We start from the raw sequence: 26,228 nt of genomic DNA on the forward strand, positions 1-26,228 counted from the left end.
TTTTTGCTCTATAACTCCTTAATTATATAATCTATGTGTGTTAATCTCGCTATATATATATATTCCTCTATAATTCTATAATTTCCTCTGTATACATGGTATGCATTTTAAATTATCTTGAATTAGTTTTTCTTGACCTTAATTAACCCTCTCGTGAATAACGGACGTAATATACAACGACACAAACATGACATTTCTTAATGCTTAACATGGCATATAGATTCTACATATCATGTTTCAATATTTTCTAAATAAATTCATACACACACACACGCGAGAGAGAATTCAATTTTTAAAGAAATTACGTTGACTCTCAAGTGGTAATTCCTAACCCATCAACTACTAGAGGAATATTCAAAAAAAAAAAAATTCTCGAGTCGCAAAATAATTAATTGTATTATATGTTTCATCTCTAGAAATATTTTCTATTTCGTTGCAGTCAGAATTCTCACTGGAAACGGCTTGTCTGAAAAATTCCGGTTCGAATCCATCGAACAGTTTGTTTAAAAAGAACAAAATACGAATGTTAAAACCACTGCATTTTTTAATACAGGGAGATATCTTGATTCCCCTCTTTGCCGCATTTTGCTCGCGAACCGTTGATCTTAGAGAGGCATACTTCCAATTAGAAAAAGTATCCAAGTGTATGGGCCTCAGATACGTCATTCATGTTGCAAGAGGTTATATAGTTATTAAAATAGAAAAATTAACTTTTTGGACAGACATCGAACCTTAACAAAAACCCCAATCATACAAATTGCTGCCCTGCCTCTCCTGAGCCCAACAATGAAAATTCCATGTGTCCAAGTGCAATCAATATTTAATTAAGTATTTGAATTCAGAAATCGGAGAAAAGTTGGGAAAGAACAGCAAAAAGTAACGGACAACGCTTCTTTCCCTTGTTTTTATGCTGTTTTTCCCCCAACTTTCCTCCGTTTTTTAAAATGCAAATATTTCAGCGAATATTGCAGTTAAAAACACGGAATTATTTATTGCTGGCCTCAGGAGAGACAGGAAAACAACTTTGTTATTAAGTTCTTGAGCACAGGATGCCCGTATAAAACATTAACATTTTTATTTTAATAACTCTATAACCTCTTGCGGCATGAATGCCGTATCTTTGTGCTACACGTTATTTGGATACTTTTTCTAATTGGAGGCATGTCTCTAGGATCAACGGTTCGTCAGTAAAATGCGGCAAGGAGGGGAATTAAGTAATCACCCTGTATAAACAAACCACAAAATACATACACAACATACTTCACATAGACTATATAAATTAATACAAGCACATACACGAATACAAACATATAAAACGCACACTCTGTGACCCCTAGGGACTGAAAAGTCCTTCCAGCAGGTCTTAAAGGGTTAAATTCTTGAATATGTTCCAGACAATAGATCTTATAATAATTAGAAACGTTATATTGTATATTTGTTCGTATATTTAAATTGCAGCATAAAGGTACATTACTTATTGTAAGGATCAATGCAATGTACATACACGTAAATTCCTGTACGCACTCACAGAGATACACACACTTATTATACATTATACAATTTCCACTTTTTTTGTCTGTAATCAATGTAAAATTGTGAAAGTACTTTATATTTATTTACATAAACATACACATAGGCTTACTAACATGCTTTTTGTGTTGTTTCTGCATTTTATGATGCATAGGCCTACATGCGTGTGAAATCCAGCTCCGAATGTCACAAAAATTCCTTCGCAATGTATCGGGCACTTGTCTATTGCTTTTGTGTGTGTTTATTGCTATGTGCGTTGGGTGTGTGTAGGAAAATATAAATTACCAGTAGTTTTTCGAGAGTAATTTTTAAGAAGTGTGCCACATGAAAAAAAAAAATTAAGTATAATCTTTATATTTAAAATATAGCAAATGTTACACATATTGAAAGTACATTTCTAGGTTTCTAATAAGTGAGCCGAGAATAATTGTAGAAACCATTTCAAGTGCCGTGAGATGAGAAAATGGCCCAGATGATGTTCATGACCCCCCACCCACCCACATATCTTTGAATAAGACACCTATTCCAAGATTTCTGGATGTGCCCCCCTCCCCTCCCATCACCAATTGTATTGATTTTCTGGTAAATTTATGGTATAAAAATTATACGCTGTGTGTTATGGTCTCAAGGTCGATAAGCGAGTCCACACAGCCTATAACTGTGGGGAGGGGGCATGGTTGACCATGTCTCCCAAATGTGTGATACAGGACTCCAGTCTGGTCTGGGTGCACATTTTTTTTTGTTTTTCCACTGTTTTAATTCACTGTACGTGGGAAGGGGGGGGGGTCCATGAAAAATCTGCCCTGGGAGCCTGCCAAAGATCATATCCCAGGATGTGGGAGCCATGGTTATACCACAAAAAAAAAGCCAATTACTTTAATGATTTTACCATTTTGAGGAAAGAAAATCTGTGGTTACTAGCGTCAGATGCAAAAATGAAGTTCCAATTTTAGAATTTGATTTTTCTTCCGTTGGATGATTTGGGATTTATTCACAGTGCCCCACACACACACACATATAGTCACGTGCACGTATGGCGACAAATTTCGATTGATTTGAGTTAATACAGGGTTTCCAGCGAATTAGGAAATCAAGGAAACGAAAAAGGGGTGAAGTCAAGGAGAATGTAAAAATATTTGGTTGCCCTGGAAATATGCCCATATTTAAAATGAAATAAAGTAAAAATTCTGTGAATGGGGAAAAAACTTGAAAAACATTTGGAAGCAAGATCATATTTCTTCGTTTAGGAGTTTTTGGTCAGGGAATTTTTTTAATTTTGTTCACAGAAAGTTTTTTTAGTTTTGGTCAGGGAAAAAAGTGAGGGAAATTTCTGAGTTGGGAAATTATCTATTTCAGCAGATTTTGCTGAAAACCCATTGATATCCATTGGCACGCATTAGAAAGGTTTCACACGTAATTAATATTTTAAACACTTAGGACTATTTCAATATTTTTACAGTTTTACACTAACATTGGGATCAGGGCACGGTTATGACTTCAGGGGCCCTGGACAAAGCGGGCATTAGGATGCCCCACTAAACTACAGCCAAAGATGTTTGGTTGATCAGCGAATATGCGTCGTTTTAATTTAGGGCCGACTCAATAATGTTGTGTGTTGTCGTATGTTGAAAATAACAAAACTATATAATTACGCACAATTTATCAAAGTCTGTGATTTTCAACAGTTTTTGTCTCACGTCACACCTAAAATTGTGCGAAACCCCCATGCATTTACATTATCAATTTTTATATCATTTATTTATTGCTCATACGTACCACACATTCCCCAATCTCTGTGGCACAATTAAAATCATTGGCATTAATAGTAAAAATCATCAAAAACCATATGCGATATAGTATTAAAGTGAAAGATACACAGTACTATAGATATAGCAATTATATGGCCTATCCAATGTAGATATCACGGCTTTTTTTCTTGTTTTTTTTAAAATATGATAATAAGCTTTCACAAGCCCCGTGACCTCATTTCGAATGAAGCAGAAAGGGGGAGCGGGCCGTTTTTTTTTTTTTTTTAAGAATGGGAAGGAAGCTCTGCTCGCCCCCCCAAACGGTACCAGATGCGCCAAATTCGGATCCGGATTCCATTTTCTGGGTCAACGTCACCTGCAAGGGAACTTGGATTTCCGTAAATACACGAATGGAAAAAAAAAGAAGAGGAATCGCGCGTATTTTTCCGGCTCTAAATTCACAGGAGATAGGGGCGGGAGGGGCGGGGATACGGAGGGTGAATTCGAATCTCACCTTATCGACTTCTTAGAACATACAATATCATTTTCAGTGGCGTTAACCAGTGTTATTCGCCGCTGTAAAATTTACTTGCGCAGAGCACGGCCGTCTTAAGAACATCAGTGCCCCCCCCCCCCAGGGAAATTCATTTTTCTGAAGTCCCCGCCCCACAATTGGCTAAAAATTATTCCTTGCCAATTTAGATGCTCAATATCGAAAATCTCATTATCACGGGGCCCCTTCTGCACTTCAGACCCCCCCCCCGGGTCGTGTCCGTGTCTATTAAGATGACACTAGTGCAGAAAGTGATCACAAATTAAAGGAACCCATATAACTCGGCTCTGGGAAGGGATGATCTCGACCCCAAGGCGACCTTTTTGCTCTTGGGATTTCACCCTAGGCTAGACAGCGACATTTATCCGATGACAGTGACCGGTTCTCATAGGAAGAGCGTCTCGAATGTATTCCCCCCCCCCCCAATCCTCTCTTCTATCGGACTCATAATTATATGTTGAGATATATTATGATAGATATTTATATATATATGCCTTTTCTCTCCTATCACCTGATTGGCATGAGATAGGAACAAAATGATAGTCTGGCGAATATCTGAGAAGAATCAGAAATTTCGATCAGTATTCAGACCTAGTCGTATCGTTACGCCACTGCTGCAAATGACCCACAAGTTTAGTACCAGGAACGAACTAGAAAGAGTTGCGATTCAAGTTTTCAATAGGCTAGTTTAGGTCGGTGATGACTCCATTGCAGGTTGACTAGTGAAACACTCTTGGTTTTTACGTTTTTACGTAGAAGTCCCCCCCCCCCTTATCTTGAAGCTAGGATTCATGCCAAGAGCCCCCGGGCGAGGAATTTTAGAGACCCCCCCCCTCCATTAAATTTGTAAAAAAATAAAAAGTTTTTATTCCAGGCTCAGTTTTAGAGCCATGTCAACTTTCCACATGGAATTCATAGTAGGGTTTTCAATTTCTCAAGGTGGGGGGGGGGGGGGATTTCAACTTTTTGTTCTTCCTAGGGTTTTTATAGTGAAAAACCACCTTAATCTTGGCTCAAATCATAGGCTAATACAGAAGGGTGCGATGAGGTGTGACCGCACTATTATTGGTGGGAGGGCGTAGGTGAGCATTCGCCCTTCCCCTTGCTACAGACTGTAATCTATATAGATAGACCTATTCGAAGAGTCTGCAGCAACTTATGACCGTCTGTGTATGCCACCTTACAGTACGTCTGTGATGATCGTAGATCAGGGGTTCTTAAATTATGTATCACGACACAAAATTGGGTCGCTAGGGCTTCCTCAAAGGGTCGTACAGACTCACTTACAGCTAAGGATTCTTCAGGTATGGGTGACGACCCAAACTGTATTCGTAGGGGCTCTTCCGAGATGGTTCATATAAATTCGCTCAGAGACAGGGATTCTTGAGCAATGTGTCACGACCCAAACTTGATTCGCAGATGCTTCCGAGATGGGTCGTAGAAATCCACTTAGTCCTGTTATACTTTTGCGTCACTCGTTTCAAAAATCCAACAGTCCCGTGGGTCGCGAAGCTGATCTTATTGTTGATTTTGGGTCGCCGGTGAAAACGATTAAAAGTAGAGTATTATAAATAATATTTTGATTGGATGCGTTCAAATCAGAACATTTCCATCCGGCATCCTACGAATCTGGAGTCTTGAAGGAAGAAATTGCTGGTGTCGATGCCATAGTGAATGAGGGTTAGTGAGAAGAGAATTTTTAAATATTTCATTTAGGCTATTATACGCCGTCGAGACATAAATACATGTTTCCTCACACCAGGTATCAGTAAGAAAGGATGGCATTCACTTCCTACTTCGACCATCATAAGCATGCACGTGATTCGATGAATGTCTGTGCGTACGTCTGGACGATATCTGTTATTAGACGTCCTTCGAGCGATGTGACAATGACAGCTTATCGTCGTTACTCAACCAGCCGTTCGTGGAAAGGACGAGATAAGCTCGTTATAAGATATAACGAGTGTCTTATCTGTTTCAGACTTATTATAGTCTAACCTACATTCTTCTACCTGTCTGTGCTCAAAGGGAGGGAGGCAGTGAAATTATGATTCCATATGCACCACCTCGTATCACTCAAATCAGTTGTAGTGCTATTGCCAGTTGAACGCGACTGGCAATAACAAGTTTCTTTAGGAAAAGATGGAAAATGTGCTCAATGTGATGCTTTACTATTTCTGTAGGTCTTCGACAGGAAACCATGTATTTATGTCGACGGCGTAATAGCCTAAATGAAATATTTAAAAGTTCTCACTAACCCTTATTCACTATGGCATCGACACCAGAAATTTCTTCCTGTAAGACTCCAGATTCGTAGGCTGCGGGATGGAAATGTTCTGATTTGAACACATCCAATCGAGAAATATTATTTATAAAATACTCTACTTATAGCCACCCCAAGAACGGAAATTTTTTCAGCTGCGAATCATTCGCGTTCGCAATTCGATACTGAGTGTAAAATTAAAATATTTCCCGATATTTTAGTACAAAACCAGTTTCCAGTGACCTGGAAAATTAGGGAAAATGAGAAAAAAAAAATTGGCAAGTCAGAGAAATATGAAAGTATTTGATAAAAGTAAAGGGTAAATTCTGTGAAGCGAAAAACTGAAACTTGAAGAACCTTTTTGGAAGATTATGATTTTGAATTGGGGAAAAATTGATATGGAGCGGGATCTACTGGTACTATATCTCTTTCTTCGAGAGTTTTTGGCCAGGGACGTCTTTGAGCTTGGGCCAGGGAAGGTGAGGGAAATTTTTGTGTTATGGTCGGGGAAATTTGTCAGTGGTCAAGGAAATTTTTGTGTTTTGGTAAAGGGGAAATATTTGTGTTTTCGTCAGGGAAAGTCAAGGAAATTTTTGTTTTGGTCAAATCAAGGAAGTTTTGGTTAGGTAAATTTTTGTGTTTTTGATTAGGAAGTTTTGAACTTTTGGTCAGGGAAAGTCGAGGAAATGTTTATGTTTTTGTCAGGGAAAGTTGGGGGAAGTTTTTGAGTTTAAGTTGGGGGAAGTTTTTGAGTTTAAGTTGGGGAAATGATCAAACAGACTTTGCCGGGAACCCTGAAAACAGGCCTCTGCAAAGGTTGTGATCACTGAAGAACCACCCATGAGTGTTCGACGCCTTTTCCCAATTCACATTATTTAGCCTGCACTTGAGCATGTGTCAAAGTTGATATATTGGTGCTCTCTCTCTCTCTCACGCTTTCTCTAACAATCGACATTAATAATGCTCACCCGATCTCAAACGTCGCTAGAATTCATGATTTAAATTCTAGTGGTCATCGCCCATCACGAAATTTCATTTTTTTGGTGCGTATGTTCACATGAGAATTTAAATCTACGAGATCGAAATTGGCACACATATTATGTAAAATTACATAAAGATTTAAATGAAAAGATGAAATTTCAGCAATTTCCCACTAACCGAGACTCCAAAAACATTCGGAGTTGGTCAAGGTTTTCAATTATATTTCTTTCTTCAGGAATTTTGGTCAGGAAATGCCAGGGAAAATTTTGAGTTTTCGTCAGGGAAATGATCAAGCAAATTTCGTCGGGAACCCTGAATTATTAATAAACTAATGTGAGCGTTCCGCTAAGAGTGTGTGTGTGTATATATATATATATATATATATATATACGTTGATCAAATACAAATACAAATACAACGCCACAACAGGCAAAATGCCCAACGAGGTGGCTGTTAAAAAGATGCCCATAAAAATATGGTTGTCATATGTTTCAAAAATACAGCAACCCAATTAAAAATGCAATTAACACAAATTACAAACAATATATACACATGATAAAATATTATACAATGCCCATAAAGAATACTTATGGTTGTCTTATTCTAAGAATGGATAGCTTCTCGATTTACCCCAACATGTTTATCGTATTTCTTTTTAAACGTGTCAATTGTGTTACAATTTACTACCTCCGGGGGTAAGCTATTCCATTTATTAACAACCCTATTGGAGAAAAATTCCCTGCGACACCATAACCTTGCATTGTCCCTCACCAATCGATACTGGTGTCCCCTTGTAAAAGCAGTCGATTGGCGGTGTACTAAAAGTTCATGGTCCATCCTATCCATCCCATTGAAAATTTTGAACACTTCGATCATATCTCCTCGACACCTGCGTTCATCCAATGTAAACATATTCAAAAAATGAAGTCTTTCTTCATAACTCAAGCCCTGTGTGCCAATAAGGACACGCGTAGCTCTTCTCTGCACCCCTTCAACCAAGTCTATGTCCCTCTGTAGGTATGGTCTCCAAAACCTTACAGCATACTCCATTCCAGGACGAACTAAGCCTCGAAAAAGCGGAAGAATGACTTTAGGAGAACGCGAAGAGACCTTTTTGAAAATGAGACCAAGCATTCTATTCGCTTTTTTGACAACCGCTGAACAATGTTCAGAAAACTTAAGTCGCTCGTCAATGAGAATTCCCAAATCGGTGACTCTAGTTGCATCCGGGATAGTGACACCATTCAACTCGTAAGAGAACCGTGGGTTGTTCGAACCAAAATGAGCGACCATGCACTTATCTACGCTAAACGTCATGCTCCATTCATTTGCCCATGCTGCAATCTTGTTTAAGTTGGTCTGGAGCAACTCCCTATCGCTTTCATTTCCGATTACCCCCATTAGCTTCACATCATCTGCGAATTTGCTAGTAATTCCATCGATACCCTGATCGAGTTTGTCGATAAAAAGTGAAAAAAGTATGGGGCCAAGGACACTTCCCTGAGGAACTCCACTTGTGACGTCTGTCCAACCAGAGAATTCCCCGTTCACCATAACTCGTTGCGACCTATCTCTTAACCACGATTCTATCCAATTCAGCAAGTTGCCCCCTATTCCAATCTCGTGTAAACGCTTCAAGAGTTTGCCATGTTGGACCCGATCGAATGCCTTCTGGAAATCAAGGTAAACAACGTCGACATTTTTGCTCTTACCCAAAGCCTTAGTCACGTAATCATAGAAGCAAAGGAGGTTAGTTACACATGACTTTCCCTTCCTGAACCCATGCTGATTATCCGACAATACATCACTCTGTAATTGGATAGCGTTTTAGTCAATACAGTCTCAAAATCCTGACGCGAATTGAGGTATTATGCAGAGTCCCAGCCCTCAGGGACTGATTGTCGGACCGGCCAGGAAGGCCAATGGAGAGTTTAAAAAGAAAGAGTTTTTGGTCTGTCTTTGTGACGGTGTAAGTGAATTATGTGTAGTACATGAGAAGAAAATTATGTTATAGTTGGTAAAATTGTGGCTGGATTGAAATTTAGCTTAGGAAGAATGTCTCTATTTCTTGAAAAAATTTCCCAGAATCATCCAATCGAAAGCACAATTCCCAAGGAACACCTGTCAAAGAACTTCAATTCGCTTAGAAATGGGGGGGGGGGGAAGAACGATGACACCACTTGGGTATTGTGACGCAAAAAAGTATAAGGATGTTATTTCGAAAGTTCTTAGAAGATTGTTACAATAATTTTGCGAAATTCTGCCACAGTAATCAAAACACAATAGAACTCTGTCCGGAATGTGCTCAGTGCAATCAGGAATTCAAAAATATTCAAATTGTCTAAGGAGCAAACACACATTCCAGCGACATCGCAGTGTCAAAAGTAGTACCAACATATTGTGCTCGTTATCAGCTCACTCGTAGGTTTGACCAGTTGTTACAGGCATTAAAAAGAAGAATCAACGCTGGTACCAACAAAACGTACATTTTTTCGATTACGAAGAGATCGCTTCAGTTTTTACCGATGAACAATTAGGAGAAATAAAATAAAAGGCAACTTTACAATTCGTCGTAAAAGTCGTTGAAAATACAAGTATAAGAGGGGTTGTGGGGGGGGGGGAAGAAAAACTTGTCGGTTTTGGGAAAAAATGAACAAACACGAGGTGGGAGGACAATCGTTGTTTTAAGCTCACACAGAAGAGAACCATCGTTCTTTTTTGTGTTCGAAGCGATGGTAGTTGTGTTATAATAATCATCATCATCGACCAACGAACGTTTTTCGGAGCTAACGCCCATAGAACCCACTCTCTCTTCTCTGGTCGTACGTGCAGCAGCAGCAAAAACACTTTAACCAAAGAATAAAAAACCGAATAACAACCAACCGCCGATGGTTGTTCTTCTTTTATCGTTATTAATACTTTAGGTGCAGCGGAGAAAGAAAAAATAAAATCAAAAGGGTTCAGTCACAGGCAAAGGTTGGCGTCAGGGCCGTTGCCCACCAATGGCTACGATTTCTTTTTTTGGCCTCTATCTCTCTTTTTTCTCTCTCCCGTTTTTACATCTCATCACATCCTCTCTTTCTCTCTGCATCTTGGCACAAGACCGAAAAAAAAAACAAAATTAAGAACCAGTTTTCGTGAGCCATCGTCCACCCCATCATGAGCAGCCGCCCGTCTAGTACGTAATATGTATAAGCCGGTCTTTGACCGGTTCGTTCGTATACACCAGTCTGAACCAACCAATCTTTTACATCTTCTCTTTTTTCTTGTTCGTGGAGGGCAGGAAAAAAATATCGCTCGAGATTTTCTTATCCTTCTGGCTTTGATTAATATTTATCATTTGGACAGATGATAAGCCGCTTGTCTCTTCTTCCAAATGCGCGAACATCTTGCGCACGCGGCTCCCCCCCCCAACTCCCTCTTCAAATGTTTTAACGATTTTATCGAAATTTTCCTGCTGACTCGGACATAAAAAAGGCATCTCATCTTTCATTCTGGTAGAAAATTCGTTGGACGGAAAAGTCTTCATCTACAGCCGTTTTCAACGGACGTTGTATGTGATGTATGAATAGTGAAAGTACAAGCTTGACCCTTCGCCACCAATTTTAGAACCTGTACGGGGTATATGGAAGGTTTGGAAGGCAAGCAGTGTAAGTCAATAAACATTAGAAATGAGATGAAGGAAAACTAATGGAAAACGGCTTGAATGCTTTGGCAACTGAAAATTTCAACAATGAAGAGACACTTTCAATACACAAATCATTTTCAGAAAAAGACTTCCACACCAATTGGCTTCGTAAAGGAGGATCCCGCTTGTAACGATTTACAAAAAAATCGTCATGAAAAACGTTGTAAGCAGGAAAACGCTTTAAATGGGAAATATCAATGAATATTAGTACAGTTTCGGTCTAGAAAATCATTCGTGATATACTTAGCGGAAAACGTTCTAAGAGGGAATGTTATAAGCGGGATACACTGAAAGAAGTAATGGAAGTAAAAGCGTAAGTCCACCATGGTGTTTTTTGTTTATCAAGACTTTATAGTCCATAAACACTCCCCACCACTATATTGTCTCTTAATATTGGACATCAAAAGCATTAAAAGCAAACTATCGCGACATGATTGAGCGTTGTTACAAAAAATTGGATAAAATCCGTCAGTTCTACGAGGATCTGTTACTTCGGTAATGAATTGTGAATTATGAGAAAACTATTGCTGCTCCGAGTGTATAAGTCAGTCTGGACTGAACATTTTCGCTCACATAGCTCTTCATGTTCTATTATTGATTCCCTATTACCTAAATGTGCAGTTTTTTAAAGCTGTTTCGACGACTGTGCTAATCGTAATTTGACTCGATATAAGGGTCAGCCTGTAATATAGGTTTGTTTGGATTAGGTTGATGGTTTCTGACAGTTTTAGTTCCACACAGTTTGTAAAAAAAAACTGCATCGCCACGTTTGATGCGCATGCGCGAGAATATCCACGTCTTTTTGTACAGAAAATTCATATTTATCAATATTTCTTATTTTTTACCACGTTTATATTCTTGTCGTAATCAGAATAACATGCTTTACTGTGTGTTTTAGCCTCTTCAATCGTTACAAAAATTCAATTTTTTGCTTCATTGGCTTTAATTTCGGATTTTTTATTAATTTAGTTAATAATTTTGTTAATTTTGAATACATACATAATCAGACAAAAGTACAAGAAACACAGTAAACATCAAAATACAAAACGGTACAATGTAGACAAAAAACAATAAATAAAAAATAAAGCACACACTTTGTTATATCAACGACATTTATATACGACTTTGTTATATCAATATGTACGATCAACTTCATGACCCATAGATGTATTTTAAAATTAAAAATGCTTGGAAATATTCATCAAGTGCTAATTATATTCATCCTTTAGGGGATATATCCTTTAGGGGATTTTGCAATCCTTCCATCAGGTCTAGATGATATACAACTTGAAGTTGTTACAATGCAACAGCGTTAGTTACTATGGTATTTCAGTTAATTATTATAGTAGTATTACGCTCGTTAATTATCTGAGTAATATTCAGGCGGAAATGGGGTGAGTGATCGAACTATATGCTTTTTTTTTTATTTTTATAAAATTAGTACTGTGTATTATATCTCCATACTTTAAGTTTTTTTATAATTGACAGAATGTCTTTTGTGGAATTTGTAACATTAATGGTATTTTAATTGCTATGGAAATGGTTCATTATTTTGGTGCTGTATGGGAGTAGAAGTGTTTTATTTGTTTTTGGGACGTGATATATGTTTATGTGTCTGGCTGTGAATTTCTGTTTCGGGGTTTTTATCAACCACACTATTTATTAATGTAAATTTTAACATCCTGTACATATACCTTTACTTATATAAGTGCTAATATTTTGCTTATTTTCATATTTCCTCTTCATTAAAAATTTCTGATAAAAAACACCCATTGATTCATTAAAACTGCGTAATAAACTAAGAAAACGCTTAACCCACTTGGCCATATCACCCACCTGCCATATTGCTTTTAATATCGCCGAAATGTAGACTCGTTTGTTGAAAATTTATGTAAGTTAGATTATTTTTTCTATTTGAGACAAACCTTTTTATGGTCCCCCCCCCTACTTTTAAGAATATTTCGATGCATATTTTACCATTAAATATTGTTTTAGAATTTCTCAGACAGACCAGTGGCTTTACGAAAACTGACTGAAATCAGTAACCTTACTTAGCTAGGTCTAATACATATTATAGTTCAAAATATGATCTTCGAGTTTTCTTTCTTAGCAATTCGCAATTGCATATATGACACTGGGGTTCTTACCCTTTTTCAGCCTCGACCCAGAATCAGAGACGCGATCAACTTCATGACCAACAGATGTATTTCAAAATTAAAAATGCTTGGAAATATTCATCAAGTGCTAACTATATTCATCGCAGTGTTTGATTTCAATGTTAATGAAACTAGTGGCGTAATGAGTGGGTTCGTACAACTCATCTCGATCTATAGATCAAAGATATAGATCAAGCTTTGGGTCACCCCAACCAACGTTCTTCCAAGACTTTCTTCAAGCGAAATAAGACTCAATGGAGAACACTAAAAAAATTTAGGAAAGAGGATTTTACATAAAATATCAAAAAATGTCATAATTGAATGTCTTCCAGGGAAAAAAAAAAGGCATTATATCAGCTTTCGCTAAGCGTTGTTGAAAGTTAAATATTCAGATAAGAAGATTTAGATAAGACGGAATTCTTGACAATTCTCCTGTTTGAAAATCGGTTGAAAATTCGTTATAAGCGTACTTTGCTGAAATAAGCGTTCGTTATAAGCAATCAAAATAACAAAGATAAGCAATACAAAAGTCACGGGACAGGGGAAAACTTCGTTTTATACGAAAATTCGTATTATACGTGTTCGTTATAAGCGAGCCCGACTGCTATTCCATATATTACCTGACACACCGTCCGTGAAAAAATAGCGTTTCATCTAACGGGAGGGAATCGCTAGCGAAAATATGAGCACAACACAATAAAATAAAACACTTGCGATGTACACTGTACTTAGTTTCAAATTATTGGGCACATTTCCAATAATAAATAAACACCTTTGAAAACGTGCGTGAGTGAATTTCATGAAGTAGAGAGACAAATATTTTCTATAGCAGGCGTGGTGATGGTGACACTGACTCGATAGCATGATGGGGGGCCATTTTGAAGTTGTTTATCACTGTTCTGATTGGCGGCCCTACCTGAAGGTGGAAAAAACCCGGTATACCATAATGCTTACACTTCCTTTACGTAAAATTTATATACGACAATATAAAAATTTACATATCGCATGCTACGTGTAAACTATGGCCTATGTTAGAAGAAAAAATCAACAAAATGGAAATAAAACTCAACTGTAAATTATTTAAAAATTGCACGAGCAACAGAAAAACTGTAAAACAACATATTTTCTACGCAGTCGAGAGAGAATTTGTATTATTCGATATTTTTATCATTATGACGTTTCTCAAAAAATCGTCATGAAAAAACGTTGTAAGCGGGAAAACGGTTCAAACGAGAAATCTTAATGAGAATTTGTCGAGTTGGGGCCGCCCACGAAAAAAATGAGTCGTACTAAGAGAGAAAACGTTGTAAGTGGGAACGTTATAAGCTGGATCGACTGTGTATATAAGGTTTTATTTTAAGGATGAAAAAGTATGATATTAGTTATATAGTGATACACATAACTAATAATATTATATCATATAATTGATAAATAAAATCATAATTGATATATTATATCATAACTGACGTATTACCAAAATTGACATGTTACATCATAATTGATATATTATATACGATATTTTTAGCTAGTTATTTCCGGGTAGCAATGCATTGTAGAATTTTTGGACGTGATAAATAGACTCTAATATGTTTTTTTACTTTCAAAAAAATGCTTCGTGAACATTAAAAAAATTGGCAAATCTTCCAAATAATGGAGGATGAAATAAGTTTTTATATTGTTATGAAATTCCATTGTCAATTGTTACGGAAATGCGGTTACCAAACTCAAGCAAGAATTTTCGTCGTAAAACGTCATTTTTGTTTGACAATTTTTTTTCAATATTTCAGTCTATCATTTACGTCTGGCTCTATATAGCCGTAAATGCAAATTTTGTTCAAGATGCAAAAATTATTGTATCGCGTATCATCAAATTATCATCTGTTGCCTATTCACCAAAGTATGTAAATTCGTAAAAATAGATCGCATTCGACCGTGGACAACCAGTTTTATGCGGTAGGCCTGTAGCTTGTGCATGCTAGCAAAATTGGCATACCCGGTACTGCAAAGCAATTTTCGACACTTTTTGACAAACACTATGAAAAAAAATCGAATTCACAATGAATGTTTTCACTCTTTCCTGAATTACATCCAAACAAGAAACATAAGCCAATCAAACGTTCCCCAATGTGTGGGACGCAACCCCGTGGGGGGGGGGGGGGGAGGAATGTTAGAAAGATAGTTTCCAAAATAAAAATTGCCGCATTTTAACGTGTAAAAGGAACTCCTTTTTGCAAAATATTGAATCCCAAAAATAGGAGGGGGGTTTCCTATATATTGATGGTGTCATAGGTAGGCCTATTGCCTATATCTTTTCAACTTCTTTTCCAAATTTTAATCCCAAAAAATCTGGGGAAGGGGGAGAGGGTTCCTTACACACGTTAAAATGGGGCAATTTCTCAACGAAAACAAAAATATATCAAACCAATATGATATCTTAATTCTGAACTGAAGAGTATTTAAGATGCTGTAATAAATTCTACATCATCTACTGCAACAATCAATTTTTATTTCTGTGTAGAATTAATTAACATACCAAGAAGCTGTTTGATAGCACATGGAAGTGCAGTCAATGTCTAAAAAAAATCACCGTTGCCACAGTGGAGGTCATCTAAAGTTGGTTTTCTGTGGTTCTCAATTTCGAGGCGCAAATTGGAGCCGATTTCGCCCTTGAAGAAGTCTTGCCACAGAGAGCATCAGGCCTACTACTCTACGGTACAATTATTCAATCATTACACTTCACTCACAGTTAGAAAAATTCATGGCAGATCTACCCGTAACAAGCATTACACAGAAACAGGCTTCGCGTTGGGTTCAAAACACATACACTCACATTCCGGCATGCACCAATTCGTTTGAAATTCCGTAGAAGAATGTGTAGGAGGTGCATGCGCTGTTGAGTAGTAGTATTCAATGTCTAAACTTTTAACCCTAGAATACTAACACTGCCTGCCTATACGTCTACGTTTCTGAGGCGTAGAGTTAGTATTCTAGGGTTAATAAAGTTGGTTACGGCACATGAAGCGGAGCTGAAGGGGAGGTCAGAGATGAAATATTTGTCACGGGGGGGGGGGGGTTCGGGCTTCCAAAAAATTTTACAACTACTGGGTTATATAATGAACCCAGGTTAGTGCGACTGCGGGGATCAATTCCAATTGGCATATAATTATAACAACAAATTGTTAATAGGCCACACCCTCCCTCCCTCCTTCCCGAGTGCCTAAGTCAAAGTATTCGAACTTTCATTTGTCACCTTATTTTTCCACGTTAGGCTTCATAATTCGATTAGCAACATGGTCGAAAGAGAACAACTGTGGCAAAGATAGCTTGTACTAAGTAAGGCTGACTGTAATTTCAGTGTTTTCATGCAATTCCGTATCAGGAAATGTAAAAAGCTGCCCTGGTTTGCTATTATCATTGGCGCTGCATAATTTGCTTTGGAGATCGTAATTAGGACTGGTATTGTTACGCCACTTATTTTTCGTTTCCTATCTCTTTTCAGATACAGATGGAGTGAAAGGCAGGTTGGGATAGGGGGGGTTGAAGACCCAGAAGTATGATGGCTGAACGTGTGGCAGCTCTGGCATCACTCGGTAAGATCGTCGTCATTGAATATTTTCGTGATTTCACTTCTCACTATATTTTCACTTTGGAGCTTTATTTCTTCACAGCTCTTTGTGGCCCTCTTCACCACTTGCCGTGGTCCCCCCCCCCCCACTTCTTCTGATTTTCACCCGTGGCCCTCTTATAATATCCCAGAGCCACAAGGGGGCCATATGCCTGAGGTTGAGGACCATTACTCTAGAGCAGAGATCTTTATTGCATGGCCCATGAGCCAGTCACACGTGGCACACCGACGGAAAGGCTTATATAGTTACAGATTTTATAGAAATGCTGAAAAAAAAACTCAATGAAAAAAATGTATTCCAGAATTAATGAAAGAATCCATTTCTAATCAACTTTTAGAAAACATTTCGGAACGAATGAGACAAATAATTTCAGAGGTAATTATGAAAAAGTTTCATGGTTATTGAAAGAAATAATTTCGGAATTAATGAAAGAAAACGATTTCTTAATTATTGGAAAAATTCGGAATCAGTGGGAAGAAATTATTTCGAAATTCGTGAAAATTTATAACTTACAGAAAATATTTACCCAAGATTTTTACTCCCCATTAGGTAAGTTAGCGCCCTCTATTGGCTCAACAGCGAACAAAAATAATTAAATGGACTTATTAAAGACAACTTGAATACTTGAAGCCAGAATCTACTCTCAAACGTATTTATCTTAACCTAGTGTAACATATTCTCCATTAGTTCCAAATGTTTGATTCAATGAAAACATTATTTGTATAGTGGTTGATGTGTATCAACAGTTGACGTGTGAGGCGAAACATTAAGTGGAAAAAAGTCGTTGAAATTATCATATTAAGTGGGGAACTTTAACATTGTCTCCGTGGGAGAAATTTTAGCGAAGGAGGATTTTATCCGTTTAAGCGGGGTATCCGTTTATCCGATCGAGCTGAGCCGACTGTATTGAAAGATATATTTTCAGGATTATTGAGAGAAAAAAATTTATTTTCAGAATTGATGACGTACTTGATAAAAAATCATAATAACTTCACAACTAATGGAGATTCAATATTTGATAGAGAAATGAGATATTTCAAAATCAATGAAAATTCGTACTTAATGAAAAAATAATTTCAACATTGACATCACTTTCCAATTACGAAGTACAAATTTTTGTTGTAGGCTATTTAAAAAAAGGCGACCACAAGAACCCTCAAACCTCGATGATCAGACCCTACATATTTCCAGAAGACCCCCTCGCAACTGGTTTTTCCTAAAAGTGGGCGTTGCTAGGAAGTCTTTAGCCATAGGGGCGGTGGTAACTACGGGTTACAGCGAGATCTCTTTCTGAAGGCCCTCTTCTGTGAAGGGGGCCACCTCCCCTTTTTCCGGTATGGGTAACTCCTCTACGTCTTAAATATACGGTACGTATGTTACGATAAATCTGATAAATCGGTGGTTATTATGCATAAACGCCGACCGTTTTATTGAATTTGATAAATTTCCCTAAATTTATCACTTTTTCAGGTTACGCATTATTCATGTTTCTACATTATTCATGATACCCAAGTGTCAACGGTAAGTTTGATGAGTACTAAAAAATATCATTTTTACCGGCGATTATGCATAATACCCAAGTCGTTGGTAAATATGATATATCTTTACTAAATTCATCACATTCGCCGGTTATTATGCGCAATCGCTATCTCGTCTTTGTAAATATAATAAATGGGTGCCATTGCCGTGATAAGATTTATCATTTAAACATGAGAGTAGGCCTACTTGTTACTGTAGTCTGAGCTGGATGCAATGAATCCTGTAATTTACTGAATTTTTTTGTAATAGCCCCGAAATTGCTCCTATATTTCTGAAATCAAACCTTGATATGACGAACTTTCATTTAACTAATTCTTTGATTCAACGAATTTTTACGAGTTCTTGTGTGTGTATTAAATCAGAATCCAATGTAACAAACTCCTATTTAACGAACTACTATGTTCCACAATGGAACCCACATATAATTAACCCCTGTTTGACAAATTCTATAATTGGACCTCTCTATAACGAACTTTATCAATTTTTACGATCGCACTTCGATATTACGTATCAATTAAATTACGTTTCTATCAAATTATCATTAGGCCTACGTATAATTTCTTCAGCATTTATCAAATTTGCCTACGACGCATGGATATTAGGCACTGGCAAAAGTGACGAATTCATTAAACTTACCGAGACGACTGGTGATTATGCATAATTAACCGATTCATCATATTTCTCGTAACGGATGGCCTATAGCATTAGTTAACGTACATGCAATGAGAGGTTACCTCTTCAAATGGCCAGTTTTTGAAAAAGAGAAGGTGGCTCTTATTGAGAGGTTCTGCTAATCAGCCTACAGCACCGAGGCCAGAGGCGGCTCGAGCTTATCTACCGCCTTTGGTTTAAACCCTCATATGACGACCCTGAAGAAGACTCTTGCGAGAGGCTGATAGAGCTTTACCAAGAGGGGACCCTGGAAAAATAACATAATTATTTACCGAGTGCGGAATGAGCGTGGCCATACATCCCGCTTTCAGAGATATTGTACCGTTTTTGTCTTTTGATCTAGAGTCGTTCTTAATTATGCGAGAGATAACTCAATTCACATTACAGCTCTTTATGATGAGTCATCATTACTGACACTTATCCTGTAAAAGGGAAGTATAACGAGAAGACTTTTATTTTAAAAAAAGTTATATTTTTAAAGCCGTTTCTGGTGCGTCAGGGAACAGACAAATAAGAAGCCGAATTTTTAATTTGCCTTCATTTGACAGTTCCAGAAAAATTACTGGACGAGAGCATGAAGACGCACGCTTGTGATAGAGTGCATTCATGTTTCTGAACGTGTTTTTCCGCCAAAAGAGAGAGTGAGCACGAGATTGGCCGGAAGAGTGACTAGCCAGGGCCCGATTTCCGCATGGGCAAAATGAAAATTTTCCCAGGGCCCCCAAACTCATCATTGTATATATTTCACTTAAATTTTTATAAATTCGAAATTATATACAATTTTGGAAGAATTTTCCCTAAAACACATCATACTAAAGTGCCCATTTTTTGCAAATTCCACTAAATATCAATTTTAATACATGTATTATGCCAATCATTAATAGGCTTTATGCACAGCGTGTTCAAAAAAATTTTGCACTCTGTGAAAAAATTTAGCTGAGGAATTGTGTGGTGAGAAGCAAAATTATGAAACTCTTTGAGGGAAGAGAATACTAAAGACAAAAATACTGAAACCAACAGAAGCAATATCTACTCCTCGCCAGGAATATGTTTCAATGAGTCACAACGTTTTGTGTGATTCTTTAATTTCACATCTTTTTTTCTGTAAAATGAAACGATAAGAAGAAAGTTTGATGCTTGACCAACATGAAATCCTCAAACCTTCACGAAGATTCTATATATTTGCAAACCATGGACCTCCACATCCTGCAACAGGACCTATTGTCTATGATCTTTCGCGAGACCCCAGGCCTTACTTCTCACGGGTTTTTCTGTATTGAATTTATAGTGTGATAAAACAAAAAAATGATAAGTGTCCGTCCAAGCCGGAACCCTATCAGCCCCCACCCTTGTGGGATCCCGTGTTTGCAAAACTTTATGCATCACGTCTTGCAGACAATTTTTCAGGTAAACTACAACTGCAACAATTTTCATCTTTGGTTCAGGTTGGTGACACAATGTTAAATAAAGCTGGAGGTTTATAAGAGACGTTTCTTTAAATGTTGAGACAGCATTGACAATTCTTTTAACGTCTCCAATATCAAACTGTTCTGGAGAAAGCGCATTCTCTTTATTAAACCTTTAAGTGGCATTGACGAGATATCTCGCTTCCTTACAAGCCTCTTATTTTAGCATTAACAAGCCCATATATTTTGTGAAGTTGATTTCTCAATGAACGCTTTTCTCTTTACCCCTTAGTGCGCATCCGCTGAAAATCGGAAGAAGAAAAAAAACATACTTCATTGAAAAAGATAGGGCTCGGGGCTTAGTGATTTCTGCTGTTGCACTTAAAGGGTTGAAAATCGATAAAATCAACGGTTCGTCCGAGTCTTTTTTACAAGAAAAACTGTCATCTCTTTAGCTTTATTGTGTATTGAAGGTGTAAAATAACGCGTTATTACATTTTGATGACATTTTCTAAGATTTCGTTATTATTATAGCACGAAAAAGCATTTATTCCATGATTTTTTCATGCAGAATTTTGCATTTCATTTTTCATTTGAAATAGTGCATATCCTTTGTGAGGGACAAACGACATGTAATGTATTTGATATAGTCAAGGGTGTCCACCTATACCTCTTTTGCTCAGGGTCCCATTCGGGCCCGGTGACTAGTAGTCAAGAAAATTAATCTAGAATGGAAGAAATCAGCCTCTGGCCCAGGGATCACCGCTGTAGGATGTTGTTTCTAATTCATGATCGTACTATTTTGATTTTTTCTTGTCATCTCGAAGGGAAATTAGCTATCAATTGTTTCAAACTTGGTATGTCCTGACAGCAGGACGATGTGGTGGAAGGGGCGAATTGTGTGAGTTTGTTCGTATTTTACGGGACAGAAAATTTTCCCATGTTATTCGGCTATTGGGGGAGGGCGATCGTTCCCATCACCCCCTCCCCTATCCCGATTCACTTCTGAGTGAAGGCAGACATCTTCAGCTGCGAATGGAACAGAGGCACACATTCTTCAGATTCGAATGGAGGGAAGATAGACATCTTCAGCTGTAAATGGAGCGAAGGTCGCCATCAGCGAAGTTAGGCATCTTCAGATTCGAATAGAGCAAAGTTAGGCATCTTCAGATTCGAATAGAGCAAAGTTAGGCATCTTCAGATTCGAATAGAGCAAAATTAGGCATCTTCAGATTCGAATAGAGCAAAGTTAGGCATCTTCAGATTCGAATAGAGCAAAGTTAGGCATCTTCAGATTCGAATAGAGCAAAATTAGGCATCTTCAGATTCGAATAGAGCAAAGTTAGGCATCTTCAGATTCGAATAGAGCAAAGTTAGGCATCTTCAGATTCGAATAGAGCAAAATTAGGCATCTTCAGATTCGAATAGAGCAAAGTTAGGCATCTTCAGATTCGAATAGAGCAAAGTTAGGCATCTTCAGATTCGAATTCATTGGAGGCAGACGCCTTCAGCTGCAGATGAGGCGGGGCAGATATCTTCAGCTGTGAATGAAGCCGAGGTCGACTCTTCAACTACTAGTGAAGTCGAGGAAGAATATTTTCAGCTTCAGATGAGGCGAAGGCGTCTTCACAGTTACGAATGGAATGGAGGCAGGTATCTTCAGCTGTGAGTGAAGCTGAGGTAACATCTTCAGCTTCAAACGGAGCGGTGATAGACATTTTCAGCTGCGAATGGAGAAGAGGCAGACGGAGCCAGGGCGATGTGTAGGAGAAGCGACTTATTGTGTAGTTGCATCGGACCCACTCGTATTTTACGGGACAGACAAATTTTCTCCATTGTATTCGACTCTTGGGAGGGGTGATACCCCCCCCCCCCGGATCCGCGTTTGCTTGACAGCAATAGGCTACAGTAGGCTACTATTCTGAAAAGAGTGAAGCTGAAATTGTTCAGCATCTTTGGCGCCATAGTGGTCCCTTTTGGAACCAAAAAGAGAAAGACTATCTCTTCTTCTGTGGATTTTTTTTATTCATTTATGAAGAAGGGTCTGGTAATTTATTGCTGGAACACGAGGAGCGTGAATTGGTCTCTCTCTTTCACTTCTCCTTCCACGAGCACATGCATACTTATACACAGTCAAGTTGAGCGAAAAGCCATCTTTATTCATCACCACAGCCCATATCTACAATATTCCTCTTCTTCTACTACACTCTCTTTCTTTTTCTTAAATTAAAATAAGAAAAGAAACTAAGAAAAGGAGAAATCGCTCACATTCTCTTCTCTCCCCCCCCCCCTCTTTCTACAGCAGAGTTCTGATTGGCTGAGATGCCCAGACGCTATCGGGATGCGTCCTTCCATCATTGGTCAACTTTGCCAGACGCTCTTTTTCCTTAGTGGCCGTTACGAATTTTTTACTTGGGAGAGCACCATTTGAATTTTTTATATTCATAATTTTATTTTTCTTATATATATGCTATTATTACCATCATTTCAATTTTTTTTTTTTGTCGCTACTAAACGGCCCAGTAGAGAAAGGACCGTGTCCAACCGGTTGCCATTTCTAGCCAGTCCTCGTAAGGTGCGCGCAATTTGAAAACAAACTGACTTTTTTCTTTCTTTCGTCTTAAATAACACTTCTACTTAGAGTGCAAATTCATTGTCTTGGTTTGTTTCGTAGCATATGCATCAATATGTGTCTATTTTATTCCCATCAGGTGGAGCTTCGTGATATCCGTTAGCAAAAGCATGAAGTGAACCCGAGGATTTTATTTCGCAAGGTAAGTTTTGCACTCGTTCTCACAAAAAAAACCTGTAATAATTGGATATTGCTTCTTCATTTGAATGAAACACTCAAATTAGTAGATGAGAAAGTTTTTTGATGTAACTATTAACTGAATACCGTAATTATGAATAATCGTAACATTTATTCTTAGAAAATTCTGTATTATCATTTCATTCGAGCAATATCAGCAATTGTTGCTTGAAACGTTTCTGAGAAAACAACTGCGATTGTTGCTTGAAATGCTATTCGAAATCAATCGTAGCTTGCAACACACACCGAAAACAATCGTTGCTTGAAACGCTAGCAATGAAACAACTGGTCAAAGTTCTGATTAAAATGTTGTTCAGAATGAATCGTAGCTTCCAAAACATACCGAAAACAATCGTTTCCTTAAAAAACTGGTAGGGAAACAACTGTTCAAAATTTTGCTTAAAATGCTGTTCAGAATCAAGTGTTGCTTGCAACACATACCGAAAGCAATAACAGTTTGGATATACTGTTCCAAGAATATACCTAATTACTAGGGCTGAGAATCGATTAAAAATTTTAACTGGTTAATCAAAAAATTTTAATTGATTAATCGAATTTTAATCGAATATATTGTTTATGACTATATAATATTAATAGATGCTATAAAAATATATTTCATTCATTTCACTCACATATTCGGTACACGTAAAAAAATATAGTAGTAGGTTAAGCAATAAGGCTGCCCGCCTCACCCAATTTAATGTTCTGAACACAGTTCTGCTACGTAGTGAACTACTGTTCACATACAGTGGAGACAATGAGTTTTGGCCTTGTCTTCTGAAACTCCAATCAAACTCAGTTTGAAATTGCAATTATCAGTTTCCGTTGAATCTAATTTGATCAAAATATTGAATCAAATATTTTAAAACATGGTCACTTTTCCAAAATGTTCTGTATAAAACATGATTTTTATACATTATCTGATCGGTTTAATTAAGTTAATTCACAAACTTTTAATAAAAATGTTAATCGAATTGATCGAGTAACTTAACTAAAATTTTATAACTACGATTAACAATTGATCGATTAATCGGACCAGCCCTACTAATCACCTGCGTATAGTCGGCGAGCCATCTAAGAAGAGAGTTGTTTCTTAATGCTCTACGGGCAATATACAGTGAATCCCGCTAACGTTTTCCATAAAACCGCCATGAAGAAACGTTGTAAGCGGGAAAACGCTTTAAACGGGAAATCTTAATGTGAATTATACTTTGTGTTGAGACCCCGAAAATAAGTCGCGCTAAGCGGGAAACGTTATAACCAGGATCGACTGTATAACATGTTTTACCATTATTATTTGTATATTGCTCGCCGACAATATTGTTGCTTGAATCACTGTTTTGAAAAATCCATAAAAAAATTATTGCTCCTTGGAATAAAATATCGTACCACTCGAAAACAATCATTGTTTGAAACAATGCGCAGAGACAAAGGCGATTGAGACAATAATTGCTTTAAACACTGCTCACAGTCAATTATCGCTTTGAACACTGATCACAGCCCCGCCAATTGTCGTCTGAAACACTGTTTTGAAAAATTCGTAGAAAAATTATTGTTCCCTGGCTATAGTAGGCTATTCGAAAATAATCTTTGTTTGAAACACTGATCACAGATTATTGATGTTTGGAATGCTTCTCCTCAGAGAGTCCAGAGATTTCTTTATCGTTATAACATAGCATAAGGGCTATTGAGACAACCGAGTTGCTTCAGACACTGCTCTGGGCCGACGTAACGCATCGGGGAACGACCAGGGGGTGGGTCAAGGGAAGAGAGGAAAAAATAGAACTGGGTGAAATTTTCGAAAATTTGACAGGTAAAAGGGTCTCAGAAAAATCCCTTGGCCTGATAACCCATGGTGCTCTTTAAATGGCCCTGCTGCTCACAATCAGTCGAGGCAAATGTTGTTTCAAACACTGCTCATAGTCAATTGAGAAAATTGTTGTTTTAGGCATTGCATAAATACAATTGAAACAATTGTTGTTTTAAAGATGGCTCGCAGTCAATTAAAATAATTTTCGCTTTGGACACTATTTACAGTCAATTGAGGCAATTGTTGCTTTAAATAGTGCTCTCAGGAAATTGACACAAATATTGCTTCAAACACTGCTCACGGTCAATTGGCACAATTGTTGCTTCAAACACTGCTCACGGTCAATTGGCACAATTGTTGCTTCAAACACTGCTCGCAGTCAACTGGTATAATTTTTGCTTTAAACATTGCTCACAGTCAGATTTCGTTTGAAAAATTGGTCAAAGACAATTCTTATTTTAAATGAAGCTTGAGACTGACTTGGCATATCGTTTGAAAAATCAGTGTCAGTGGATGTGTGTTTTCTTGTATAGCTGAGGTTATTTCATATTTCAGTTCATTTAATTTCTTTATTCTGTTCATTAGTTCTTTCTCTTGCCAACACACGTCATCTGCATTTTAATGCATTTAATGTAGTTTACATAGTTATTTCTTAACACATAATTGAGAAATTGGTCGAAACGAATGGCAATGATTTTATTGCATTCAACTCAAATAAACGATCATCAATCGAATTGCATAACAACAGTAACTATCAAAAATATTCACCGCGTTTGAATTTTTTATCGGGATACGCGAAAAAACACAAAGAAGTCGTAGAAGAAATTTCGAAATTATCTTCTTTTATTATTTTCTCTTTCCCCAAACTGAAATATGCGACATGAAATTTACTATATATTTATTGTTTCTTTCAATTTTTCTTTTCATGAAGTATTTTTATAATATGCATATGACTCTCACGAAAGAACAATAACACCTACCTCAAACGCAATCTCCAGAAAGAAAATCATATTTTTCCTAACAACTGTTGTTTATTTTAAGTTCTATAAATATCCATTTGTGTGCGTGGGGATTTTGAGCCATAATTAATTTCTTGCAATTCTCAATTGAAATTGTGAAATCGATACTATTTTTAATCGTCTTTTTCAATCACACGTCCATATTCATTTTTCTCATTTCCGGAAACGTGAGAAATAGTGTCTTGCAGAAAACAAGAAGATTTATACGTATAAATATCAGCCATTGAATAAGTTTTTTAAAGATCTATCACATTTTTGCGACTTTCAAATTGATTCGATGGTGAGTTAAAAATATATATCTTTCGAATATTTTTAGTTAATCACTTCAAACGAAAATGTTAATCGTCAAAATCATATTTAAACCAATGTCAAAATTATTACTGTACTGAGATGTCTCATAAGAATCTGGTGAACTTGAAAATGATTGG

The 26,228-nt window shown here is 37.3% G+C and overlaps 1 long non-coding RNA gene across 1 annotated transcript in view; it reads left to right on the plus strand.

Moving 5' to 3' along the window:
- The window catches only part of LOC149066977 (uncharacterized), a 123,827-nt gene that overhangs the window by 74,338 nt on the left and 23,261 nt on the right, over positions 1-26,228 (plus strand). Inside the window, exons 3-4 of the long non-coding RNA XR_016195380.1 lie at positions 16,419-16,509; positions 22,874-22,936. This is a non-coding gene — a long non-coding RNA (uncharacterized LOC149066977). The remainder of the gene's footprint in view (positions 1-16,418; positions 16,510-22,873; positions 22,937-26,228) is intronic.

The sequence above is a fragment of the Pholcus phalangioides genome, unplaced genomic scaffold, assembly GCF_987345545.1.
Source record: "Pholcus phalangioides strain wild (caught in Gottingen) unplaced genomic scaffold, Ppha-v1.0 ptg000031l_1, whole genome shotgun sequence".
NCBI classification, from domain to species: Eukaryota; Metazoa; Arthropoda; class Arachnida; order Araneae; family Pholcidae; genus Pholcus; species Pholcus phalangioides.